This window comes from Phaethon aethereus, assembly GCF_964289735.1.
Source record: "Phaethon aethereus genome assembly, chromosome: 2".
Classification (NCBI taxonomy): Eukaryota; Metazoa; Chordata; class Aves; order Phaethontiformes; family Phaethontidae; genus Phaethon; species Phaethon aethereus.
The window spans coordinates 154,586,808-154,600,137 of NC_138582.1; positions in this window are offsets into that span (position 1 = coordinate 154,586,808).

The following is a 13,330-nucleotide window of genomic DNA, read 5'->3' on the forward strand; positions in this document are numbered from 1 at the left end:
TATTTTTCCCCACTCAACCCTTGCATCGTTCTTCTTGGAGCCACTTTCCGAAACACAGCTGAGAACAGTCTGGGCTGATGTTGCTGCCATTACATTCCAGCGACAGCGATTAACAAAAAGTGGGTTTGGATCTTTATCCCAGTGTCTCTGAGCAGCTCAGAAAAATACGTGGTTGTTTTCTTTTACTTTGTTCCCTTTTACACAGTATGGGTTTGGATTAGGCCAGTGTATAAAAATAGACATACCTGGGTTTAATTCTTCCCTGAAGTCAACTGATGTTGTTGGGGAGGAGTTCAAATGTCTTCTTGATGGCATTTAAATACATGGCTTTAAGTATATTTTCTCTGCACACACAAATGCATGAATTACAGAGTTTATAATAAAGCCTATGCATTCTGCTCTCTGATACTGAATTAGCCTGCATAGTATCTCTGTCTTTAAAGCCTTTATGTCCACTCTGGTGTGGTTTTTTTGTAAGTACCTGTGTACTAACATTCTTCTGACTTGTTCATGTACTTCACCAGTCTATTCTACTGGCCTTTGCTGGTTTTTAGCATAATTTTATTTTTTAAAATCTTCTAATTTCTTGAAATATTTTTCCTAAGTCTGTAATTTGGAAGAAACGATGGGGAAAAATGCTTATCCTGTGTTTTGGCAGCAAGAATTTCTTGTCTGTAACACATGATTCTGTTACATATGGACTATTTAAAGCTTGTTTGAAAAGAAAATGTGGTGTATAATTTATTTTATCAACTGTTGTGCATGCTGTGTAGCAATACTTGTTGACAAACTGTTCCCACCACTCACTATATCCACCTTTGTTCATCACCATCTAGGACATCTGGGGTCTAGTAAATAGCTACAAAACATGTTTCTTCCACCTCCCCTCACTCCAATTCTGCCCATAAAAAAAGAGTTCTTAAAAAGAATTGCTTCAACTTGCATCATCCCACTTACTAGTAAAGCTGAGATGCCTGAAAATAACTTGGAAGTTTTAATTTATCCTTGATTTCTGAAGCAGTTTAAATTGTCACATATAACTAGTGATTTTTTTTTTTCCTGTGCATTTTATTTTCTGATGGGGAGGGGGTTAATCAATTCTGCAATGTCTGTCTCATCAGTCATGTCAAGTAATTACTTTTCCAATGCACATAAACAGCCAAGATCTCAAAAAAAAAGAAAAAAGAGAAGGAAATAGGAAGCAGCAATATTGGGGGGTCATTACCTAAAAATGAGAAATTAAAACCTAGAACATTAGTGAAGTTTGTTTGGCAGTAGTATGTGACTTACCAGTGGATGAAAGACTAGAGTTAGTACTGGTTTAAAAGTGGTGTATTCTTCTAACAACACTGGCTGTTTCATTTCATACTGTGATGCACACAGCTAAGAAATACACGGAATATAGTTTTATGAATGATTGTGGCTCAGTGTTTCTTCAGAAGCCTGGGCCATAATTAAAATGTCAGCTGTCGGAATGGGCTGGATGGTACCATAGCCGAACGCCTTCCCAGAAGCCTTTTGCCAGTGGCAAACAGGAGTCAACAGAAAGCTTCTTTTACACCAGATGTAGTTAAAAAGCAGTAAATGGTGACTTTCAGTGCCTGTCTCAATGAGTGCATGAAACTGTCACGGCAACAGCTGTCACTGGTAATGGCAACGGCAGGAGCTTGGGCTGAGTGGACGCAGAGCAGGAGGCTGTGGCAGCCTGTTCCCAGTGCCTCCTGCAATGCAGTCGTGTGGCTGCGGAGCAGCAGTGAAGAACTGTGCATTTATCTTCAGTCTCGGGAGGAAGAGCAGAGCTGGAACCTCAGAAATCACGTTGTTACAAGCTGTTGTGTACCCACCTTGCACTGTTGCCGTACTGCTGCAGCTGGGGAAGCTGGGGTGGGATGACAGGTTATCAAAGTGCTTGTTTGGGAAGATAGCCGTTTCACGAGCATTCCCAAAAGATCATGAAAAAAAAAAAAGTGCCTGGTTTATACATTTAAAAAATGTTTAATGGGGAGATTCCTCAGGAGATGGACAGCTAAATAGGACCTGCCAATCTCCTTCCATTTAACCTGTTGAAATCCAGAATGGATAGTCAGCCCAAGGGATTAAGTGACAGTAACAGCACTTGGTGGCAGTGCTAAGGTGCCAAGAAGACAAATGACTAACACAAAGTTTCAGCCTCTTCTCTTCTGTCTGAGCTTCAGGGGCTACTGGATTGTCCCAGTCCAGCTTTAGTCACCTATGCCAACAAAGAAAGGCAAATCCCTCCGGCGCTGCAGTGGAGGGCTGCGGAGGAAGGAGATGTCCAGGGGCTGCCCGGAGGGACTGCCCAGAGAGGATGGCTAGAGGGGATGCCATGTTTTGAAGGTGAAAGCGCTCCCTCGTGCGGTTCCCCTGAGCACAAAGTCTATTTCCACGAAGACTCACTATTTTCTGCTCCCACCCCAGTCTCCTTGCGAGAGGCATTCTGAACTAGACAGAAGTGTGGGCTGAGGAGAGCTCTTAAGCATGTGTTTCAAATCCCACTGTCAGCTAAACGGGGTGGGATGCGGGAGGCGAAGGAGGGAAATCCTTCTGAATGACTGGCCATCCCTGGTGACTGAAATGCTCAGCGATATGCCAGCATCATTTGTCAGCTACTAACTCAAGAAACCTTCCCTAGGCATAAGAAGGACTGTTGTATTTCATACCACAGGTTTTATGGCTGACTAGTCTTTGCTGCAAACTATCCTTCATCAAAACCCTCAGGTTTCCTTTCTCAGCTCCTGATGTTGGGAGCAAATAATCGATATACTGAAACATCCAATAACTCTTGAAAAAAATAAGGACAGCATATGCGTAAAGTGGTCAGGTAACAGAATTAGTCTGTCACCCTTCAAAAATAATGAGTCCCATCAAGCTTATTTACATATAAATATTAGAATTTAATAAAATATTTCTGTTTAATATCATAAATCAATACTAGTATCTAGGGTCAACATTCTGTTGCCTTTGCCACATGGACAGCCAGCTGAATCTTAGTTTTATAGTACTCGACCTTCTCTTTGGGTTAAAATGTTGCTATTTTCTTCACTGGCCCTTTTCGAAGGAAGAACTATGGAGTGATTGGGAGAAAAGTAGAAGCGAAATGTTCTTGCATTTTAAGTGGTAGAAGTTCTTGCAATTGCGAAGTGGGCACTTTTGTCTGGGTTCAAGATCTGATAGAGGCAAGTATACGTGAGAAGTGAATCTTTACTTGGCAGGAGCCATCAGCTCACAGAAGAGAGACAAAACAGCATTAGAAGGAATGGAAGGATTGACAGCTTGTCCTCCTTTTGAATGTTTTCTGTAAAGCTGTCCTTTTGGAGGACATTGGTATTTTCTTGGTTGAGGATCAAACGATCCCCTCATTTCCCTCCACTGGCAATAAGCCATGATGCTGCAGTCCTAATTTACTGGAGTGAGATTTAATTACAAGTGGAATCGACAGAGTTCAAACTGCTATTCTTCTGCATAATCCCAATAAGGGATCAAGCTGAAGATTTCATGAGATGATGACTATATCACTGAATTAATTAGAAAAGTTGGGAAATTGTGATTTAATTCTTATTCAAACTTGCATGAAAATGTTCACTGCATCTCTCCCTGGGGACTAAATTAAAGCTGTTTACCATCAACTCTATTTTTAAAGAAAAAAATGTTTCAAACAAAGAAAAAGGGAAATCCTGATATCAATAGCAAAGCCCAAAACCGCAATGCTACCTCCCACCCATGCTGAAAAATATGTTTGCAATATGGCTTGCAGAGCTGCACAGCAGGGAGAGGGTGAAGGGAACTTAACTCAGAATTGACCGACACATGGCTGAGATTAGAAATAAAAATGAAATTTCCCAGCCAAGAGAAACCGCAATAACATACAGATTATAAAATGAAGGAGGAACTTTCCACCCTCAACAGCAGCAATCTCAGCCTTCTTTTGAGCTCTGGACCAGCAGAGAAAATAATCAGAACCATTCCAAAAGCCATTCCTAACCTGGAAGGAAAACAAGGAGATATATGTGCTAGACAGTATATCAGTATCCTTGTGTCTTTGTCCTTATACAATGCAGATAATTCTCCACACTGACTTTCAAGATACTGTGGCCTATCTCCAAAACTAATACTATGTCATTGCCATGGTTTTCTGCTCTAACTAGCCCAAAGGCAGCTTTAGAGGGATAAAAAGAGAGGAAATAGGGGTAAGCAATTACAGTACTATTTATATGATATCAGAAGATTAATGTGTTTTAAGAATTTTCTTTCTGGTTTTTTTCTGCACAATGCAAATACTGTGTTTCTGGTATTACGTGTAAACTGGAGGGGTGCTGTTATTCAGGAGGAGACATTCTCCAAATAAAGATTTTGCATGGATACGCTCCTCTGATGTTGTTCATGCTGTTATCATGGGGCAAAATGGAGCATGTGCTCTGATGCTTGCATTGCCTTCAAGAAAGACAAATGTATTGGTGAAGCGTTAAAAGGCTGCAGTATTCTCCAGGGGACTGCTACCTCAAAACCTGACATTGTGACTGGCCTCTTACACCACCAGGTACAGAAATTGTGTTTACTTGAAAGAATTACTTTCCACATCCGCACTTCAGATCAGCACAGACTGTAGGTCACTCGTTTCCAAGTTGTGTTCTGTTTGTTTGCTACCTTTAGGGTATGTCCTGCTTCTGTGTGAGAGTCGATTCCTCCTTTACTGCCTGGCAACAAGCCATCTGCACTGGGTAAATCTACGGTGTCAGAGCATTTTCCACTCCATGTGAGTATTTTCCACTCCCTTTGCAGAAGTTGATATGGCACTGGGATAGTTTACTTTGGCTATATTGCAGTAAAGAATGGCATGCTCTGTATCTGTGCTGATAGAGAGCTTGAGAGCGCTAAGTTATCAAGTTAATATAAAAAAAAATCTGTTTTTTCAGGCAAAAGTGTAGGCTGCTCATGGCTAGAATGTGTAACTCTGTCTTTTATGATTGGCTCACAAGCAGGTTAGGCCTTACTGTCATGCTCGCATGCATTGCTGGGGAGAAGCAATGGATTCATCCTGGTATTCTTTATCTGTCACCAGCAAACCTGTGGAACAAGAGACCAGACAGATCTGGGGAGGCTGCACATGGAAATCACAGTGGCAGTTTTTCTCTCCTTTTCTTTCCATCATGCAGCCCATCTGATCTCACTTCCTCTCCTTCCCCACATTCTTGAAGTACAAAACCCACTAGTCCAGCATAATCCCTTCTTCCACCCAATTTGAAGGTAGAAACCAATTCTCCTATTCACAAGGAGAAGGCAGGGGTTCAGTTCTTTCCATTTGTTAATGAGTGGGGTTTTGTTCCTACTGTTCACCTTAGTTTTGGTCCCTGCACCAATGCATACATATTGTTCATTACTGTATTTCAGAAAGAGCCATATATATCACTACGGAATTGGCATGTTGGCTATTACCTACACCAGGAGGAAGTCCCCAGAGTGCCTAGGGATCAAATTGTCCTGTTAGCCCAAGACCCAATGCTTCAAAGCGAGGGGCTGGACATATCTTGGGGAGCCTACACACACAGCCCAGTAGGAAAGGTGAAGGCATGAGGGCAGAGACCTTTCTGAGCTTGCTTGCACCCACCCTCTTTGCAAAGAGGTGGGCAGCTGTATCAAAGCTGATGCTGGCCAGCACCAGCAGGGAGCCATCTCCCACTTTTGCTTTTGGATGTTACCTGGCCAGCACTCCCACAACATGCTGCAGGTTGTCAGATGTTCTGCTGTCTGCCATCAGACAGGAACAGGGCTGGCCAACATAGTCTAGGATCCCTCCAGACAAACCTGGAAGTACTTGGGCCCACCCTGGCCTGTAAAGCCAGTCAGCAGGAAGCACGGGGGCAGCTAATGATGAGTGGATGCAGCTCAGCCCTCGCTCAGAAGGCTTCTTGCAAAGTCTACCAGAAATCCTCGCAGCTACAGGGCTTCCCTTCACCCCTGCCCCCAGCACTAGTGGGAGAGCCACCAGCTCTCTTTTGCCACACTAGCCCACACACGCTTGACCCATGGCTAATCGTCTCAGACCTTTAGCTCTTATCTTACTCTACACACCTCATCTTTTTTATCTCTCCCACTGACCTCTTACAGCCCTAGAGCATGTTTGACCTTTTCTGGGCAACAATGGTATGCATGCCCAGAGCCAATTGAAGGTGGATTATCATTCTCTCTCTATTCTGCTCTGAATCTTCCCCTTCTTGGGGGAAAGAAAAACAGTCCCCTGGGAGTCCCTTTGCACCATTTATGCAGTGAGGTGCTAATGCCAGTCTGCAGAAGTGTCACACCGGGAGGGGTGATGCAGAAAGGGAGGAAGCCAACTCCCTCCTTTTACCCCTTAAAATAAGAACATTTCTTGTAACGATAACCGAAATCAAGGCAAAGTTTTGCCAAAAATAATAGGAAAGAAGCCCTTAAATCTCTTTTAAGGGGATATACTACTGCTCTGCAGCAGTGTACTACAAGGGCTAGCTGTAGCTCACTTCTTTGCCATTGATTTAACAGCCAGTCCTCAGGAGCTGCTGGGTGGACAAATGTTGCCCTAGCCAGGGAGCTCCAGCTTCTCCTCTTACCCTTTCCCTACTCTGTTTAGCCTGCAGAGAATTTAGACTCTTTTTCCATGTACTACCCCAAGTACAGCCTTTAGCCTCAGTTTCACTGTAGTAGCAACCACAGCCAGGAACCTGTAACCTGCCGAGCAAACAGCACGGTGACCTAGCCAGCTCGCGTCATTTGAAGTGGCAGGGTTATGACATTTTGTGGGCAGGAAAGCTTGTAATTTGTCCCAGTTTCTCATCATTATCGTAGCATAATGTTTAGAGTGTAAAGGAAGTCCTCTGCTCTCTCAGTGGTGGGTCACATTATAAATACCCCAGATGGCACAGGACAAGGAGGGCTGTAAAACTCAGGATGTGGGTCACAGGATGGCTGTCTGCTTTCTGTCTGGGAGAACACGATAATAAACCCTCGCAAAGAACTCTGATAACACCACATGAAAGGAGTACAAAGACTGTAGAGGAGATCTTCGTCTGCTGTAAAATGTCACCGCTCTCTTCACTTCATGATATGCTGCTTTTCTTATTTCCTTCCCTTCTCAGCCTCCTTTTGAGTGTCTGCGGCTGAAAAATACCCACAAATTTTTTCTTCTGTGTTACTTTTCAGCTCCTTCTTCCTCTCAGTATGGACACACCTCCACGTTCCTCAAACACCCTCCTTACCCTAAGCAGCTCTCATACAATTCAGTCACTTCAGCCAAAGGTCCCCTGAAGGATATCAGCACCATGCCAAAAATACAGTGACTTTTCCCCTGCCCTCAAGAATCACAGTCACTATGGGGAGGTTAGTCAGGACAGTCAAACAGAGGCCACTGAGCTCCTGGGCCAGAATTTAAACAGAAACATTCCTTATGTTAAAATCATCTTTCATTCCCCTGGAGAAGTGAAAAACAAAATTAATGAATGTTGTCAACTCTTGTAATAAGGGGATGTTCGTGGACAACATCATGCCTTTTATTGCTGTGTACTTTGCATTTTTATTATCAAATTATTATCAGCTATGGTGTTGGTGTTTTAAGAACCCCTGGATAATGTTCTGCTAACAGATGTAGAAAGAGGATTTGGGGGAAGTGGGAATAATGAAACAATTGTGGATACATTTCAAACCTTCTCAAATGCTCTTTGAAAACCCGCTTTTTTCCCCCCAAAAAAGGTAATTTTTCTTTTTTTTTTACCTGCTTACACCTCCAGGTTCCTCTGACTCCCAACCTTTCATACCAGAACCACCAAAGCCTGGTATGCGCACAGCTCTATGGAGCAGAATATCTATTCCAGCTGAAATTATAATTCAGTGGTTGGCAAATGTTGGTGACTGCATTTATATCTGTACAGTTTTGTTGACTGCTGAGAAATTATGCTTTTAACTATGTGAGTGAAGCAGTAGAGTTTTGTAATATAGGTCCACATTTCACCAGACGGGGTTGAAAGGTGTAACTCATGCCTCCTAAAGCAGAGGAGACTTATTTATATTTTATTCTCCTTCCCCTTGAGATAGGATCTGCCCTCTACTGCTGAATCAGCAGGATATGCCCTGTGACACAGACTTCAGCTGGCTGAAGAGCTGTTAATGGGTCTGAAAACCATATCCTACCGCAGCCTCCCTCCACACAGCGTGCACGGGAGAGGCAGGGAGCCGAGCAAGCAGCATGGGAGAGGGAAGCGGAGACCCCTGATACACACAGCTGTTATCTGTGATAAGCTGCATCCTGTGCCATGCTCCACCTCGCTGCAGCAGGGAAGGCGTTTGAACTCCAGGACCCTTTCTCAGTTCAATCCCTATCTGACAAACACACAGCAGGCAGCTGGAAGAAGAAAACAAAGTTCAACCCATCCCCAATGACTCAGTTTCTAAGACTTCTGACCAATTTCCTAAAACTTTGCCTTAAGGATTTTTTTTGGCAGTGTCGGTACATTTGAACCATATAAATACTTGAAGGAGTTCATAATAACTGTGGAGCAGTGAAGCGGAGAGATCGAGCTGAGAAGGGAAACAAAAAACTCAATTACATGCAGGCAGGGCAGTAAAAAAGCCAAGCTCCTTTCAGGAGAGTCACTTGTTTAAAACAGCTGCAGCTGACCTCTGATTGCCTGTCAGCCCATGAATCTCACTGGAGTGTGGTTGTTGGCTTGCATGTCCCCTTTACAAGTGGTTCATAACCACTACTCTTGCTCTGATAGTTGGGTTTGACTGTGCTCTTCAGTGGAACCCCCTGGGAAGGCAGCGGCAGACCTCCTTCCCCAACGTCCTCCTCAAGGACTCTTCACCCTCAAAGGTGAAGACATTAGCAGAGGCAAAAATCACGACTGTGAAGTGTCCCCCCTCCCTTAACTTTGGTCATCTTTGTCAAGCACTTGTTCCCCCTTTCAGTTTCCCACCCTGTTTTTACAAAGCAGGGCACGGCAAACTTTCATGGGTCTCAGCAGCCATCAGGGAGTCAGCCCTTTCCCCTCCTGTCCAGCCTGCCCAGAGCACCCTGCAGCAGGACTCAGATCTCGCATCTCCTTTCCTTGCTCACACAGAGGAGCCAAGCAGAGACGAGGATTTGTGAGGAAATCACAAATCCCTTCAGAGGCACAGCCACTGGGCCACAGCCTCAGCACCACCACGACCTCGCAGAGCTGGCCACCATCACTGCCCCACGCAGGGCTGCCGCGCGGCCCCAATCCCTCCTGACACATGCCCTGACCCTAAGCCAAAATCTGTGAGGAAACACCGGGGTTTCCCACACACAGAGCCGCTCCACCACTGCTGGGAGAGGTGCCTTTTTGTGCCAACATTGTGTCCAGGGGGCTGCAGGTCTCTCCCCCCGGGGGAAGGCTGCCCCCAGGCCTGCCGCACGGTTGGTTGGTTGGTTGTTTTCTGCAGAAGGAAAGCGGTCAGTGAAAAATTACTCCACTTTTCTTTTGTTTTATTAGTGTTCTTTATGAAAGGGACAACATGATGAGAAGAGGCCACAATTTGTAAAGTCTTTGAGGCTCCTGCCCATCCTGTGGCACCCCACTCTGCACAGCCTTCTCAGGGGTCCCCCAGGGTCCCTCAGGATCACGGGGCTTTATCAGAGAGGGGGAAGTACAGGTGAACTCAGGCCGTCCTCGCAGCCTTGCAGAGCACCTCGCCGCAGTCCCAGCGGGCGGAGCCGCTGATCACCGTCGTCCCCGCGGCTGCAGGCAGGCGGCGGGCCGAGGGAGCCGGCCTCCCCGCGCCCGCCGGCGCCCCAGGGCCGTGCCCCGCCGCGGGCACCGATCCTCCCGCCGCGCCGCGCCTGGCGGCCGCCGGCGGCAGCCGTTGCAACAGCGCCACCTGCGGGGCGCGGCGCGCCGCGCCGCGGCCGGGCCGGGCCGGGAGCGGGAGCGCCGCGGACAGGGGATCATGGGCAGGGCCAAGGGGACACCGGGGACACCGCGCGGGGTGCTGGGGATCAGCCAAGCCCCCCGGCATGGCGGCGAGCTGAGGCGGAGGGTGCAGAGAGGCTGGTAGTCCTGAGGGTCTCTGGGGAGCTGAGCCGGTGGCGGGTGGAGGAGACACCTCGGCCCTGCGGCGGAGCAAGGGTGGTCCTTGGCAAGCTGCTGCCAGACCTGCCGTGACCAGCCTGTCCAAGCGGCTCTGCCCCGGCAGGCCGAGCGGCGGGGAGGCCATTCGCCACCCTGACCCCGCTCATCTTCATCCTGGCCTAGGGGTTACTGACCCGCGTCAAGGCCTGGGAAGAGTGCAGCCGGGAGAGGGTTCTGTGCTGGCCAGGCACCTTTAAGATTAAAGGGGCTTGAGAGACAGCCGAAATGCAAACAGGCTGTGACAGGACAGTAGGATTTAGCAGGAGCGTTCAGGGACAGGCTGGGGCTGGGTGGGAGACAGATGGGATAGGTGGGAGTCACGTCCTCTTAAACTGGAGCCTGGGCGAGGGGCAGAAAGAGCCAGTGGCAGAAGATGGTGGGGAGGGCAGGGAGATTAGTCTGGCTGCTCTAGCTGATGCTGTGACATACTATTAGAAGCATTGTTTGGCAGACCCAGAAAGACACAAAAAATTCAGAAAAACTTCCACTGGTGCTCACACTTCCTTGGATTTACCTGCGAGGCATGTATCAATATATGTCTGCCCTGAAACCATTCTCATAGTGACTTTCCTTAGGATAAGCCTACCTGCGAGCATGTGCCTGACCCCAGCAGCACCCTTCAGGTCTGTAGAGGCACCCATCACAGCACCTGGCTCAGTGTTGCTCTTCATAGGTGTCCAGTCCGTCTACTACCATCAAAAAGTTTGCCCTTCTAGCATCCCTGAGACACGTGGGTCCTGCTTTAGCAACTTCCCCAAAAGTGTGGGGACCCACAACTACACTATGAGAGGATTTCCCAGGACTAGGAAGCGATCAACAAAACATACGTGAAATTACTCAGCAGTGTCACCACATTCACTGGCTACCACTGAGCTTTTAAAACATCTGTCTCTACTTCACTGACATCTGCTCTTGGTTCTGAACACAACACCTCTAGTTCCACTTTGGCCAAAACAACATCATCAACATTTTACTCTTCAGTAAACCCCTTTAGAGCATCTCCTGCTTTCCTCCCATAGCCATCCTTCCTCCCCGCCCTTGGTATCATGCCTGGCTTGTTCTCGTTTACACCTTGCAGTCTGGCCAAAACTCTCTGTTCTTAATTCTTTGCTCTTTCTAAACTGCAATGCCAGTAATTAGTAATCAGTTTACTCCAACCAATGGCCTATACAGGCACAATTTCTCCTACTCTTACCAAATACCAAATTACTTATACAGAATAGCATACTTTTAGAAGGAGAGACCGAGATGTAACCCAGAATCTCAAAAAAGAATAAAAGCCAGTGCATGGCAGCCAGACTCTCTGCTCTGCCTGTTACATACCCAGATTATAAAGATGGGTCTATATACTCCAGGCTGCTGGACTCTTCTGGCAAGGGAGAATCTTTTACTTTTAATGAATATTTCAAAAGACCTTGGGTTTATTCCAGTCATGGTTCTCATGGAGGCAAAGCACTAGGAGGCTGTTTTCAAAATTGGATTAACCACAGTTTCTTCCCACTTGCCAAACCCTAGCAGCCAGAGCTCTGTCCATGCCAGACATCCTATACTCCAGTTCCCAAATATGTAACCCATAATCCCACTTGACTTTGATACCACAACTGAATTGTCTGATCCCAGTCATGTGGTTTCAGACCCAGCATAGGCAAATTTGACATTTCACACTTGTATGGAAAATAGCTTGAGGGCAATGAGTAAAATGAAAGTCTATGGAAGTTTGCTTTGTTTTTCATTGTTGATTGCGTCGAGATGGCTAAAGAATAGCTGGGAAGGGATTAGGCATGTTAGCTTGATGCTGGAAGAGGAAGGCTGTGTCTTGGCATTTCTTTCATGGGGAGCTGGGTCCCAGGATGGCTGGGAACACCCACTCAACTGAAAAATTAATTGTCCAGCTGCTCTGTAACCTTGCCCATCACTTACACATTTTTCTCAAAGTTTGAAGGTGATGTTGCCAAATTAACCCAATTTTTCCTGAAATCCATCCCAATCCCAAGTTTACCTTAGATTTTCTCCAACCTCTGAACTCAGTGAACCTCTGTTGTTGGGAAGGGGACATTTGTATTGAAACATGTCAGAAGACGAGCTGGGAGGAAGGAAGAACAAGAGTGCAGTTTTTCACCCTTGATTCTGATGTAAATGTGTTTGGTGAACTCAGGCTTTGTGTGCTTTCCATCATATAAAATGGTGAAGCATTTTGAGATCCAAAGGTAGGAAAAGTTTGTACTAGCACTACATTTTTATGAGTGTGTTTTCCATTCTTTCTCATTTGTTTTTCTTAAAATGTTTGTTTTTCCAGCTTTCTATACATCTCTTTCCCGTCTTAGCTGGGAGATGGGCAGATGCCTTGGTCCATCTCCTCCTCTGTAGTGACACAAAAGGCAGGCACTGCCATAACACCTGTGCTGTTAGATACAGCTTATTAGATGGTCCGTGGGATTGCCAGCCCCTTGCAAGTCACACAACACAGCATAACATTTTTTACCTGTACTGATCCCTTTGGTGTTACAGACTACAGGAGGGAGATGAAGGCCAAGCACTGCAGATCTGCCTGGGTGGGAAGAAAGGCATGGCAGTTGCAGTCCTTTTGTCTCCCGTTCTGCCCTCACCTTCTAATACTGCCTGTGATAAGGCAGGGTATTCATATAAAAGACACTGAAGAAAATCCATGGTCAGTACAGAAGGACAAAAAAAAAGAAAAATAAACAGAAAAGGTTTCAAGTCTTGCAAATAGAAACTCCTCTTGTTGCAAACGAGTATTAGATCAGACTCTCCTCCGAGAGAGAGGTCTCCAGAAGCATTTATCCGACTTTTTTCTGAACTGACTGAAGTCGGAGCACAGGCTGCCCTACAGGGAAATGCCTGCCAGCCCCACCTCTGAACAGACAGTTTTCAAATTAAGTCATTTCACCAACAGAAGACAAGTGCAACATCCTGCCTGATAGATACCCGCATTTGACAGGTACAAAGAGCGAAGCAACTCCCTTCAAGCACTTGGAGCCAGGAGGGGGTGAACATCTCTCCAGGGACAGCCCCGCTTCCTCAAGCACGTCCTCCATCTCCTGCTGCAGCAAAGGCCAGGTTTGGGTCTGGCAGCTGAGAATCAAACCCTCCGGCCGGTTCCCAGCACCTGCAAGCTGCTTCCTGTGCAAGCCAGGCCAGCTGCTTTCCCCGGCCTCTAAAGGGCACACATT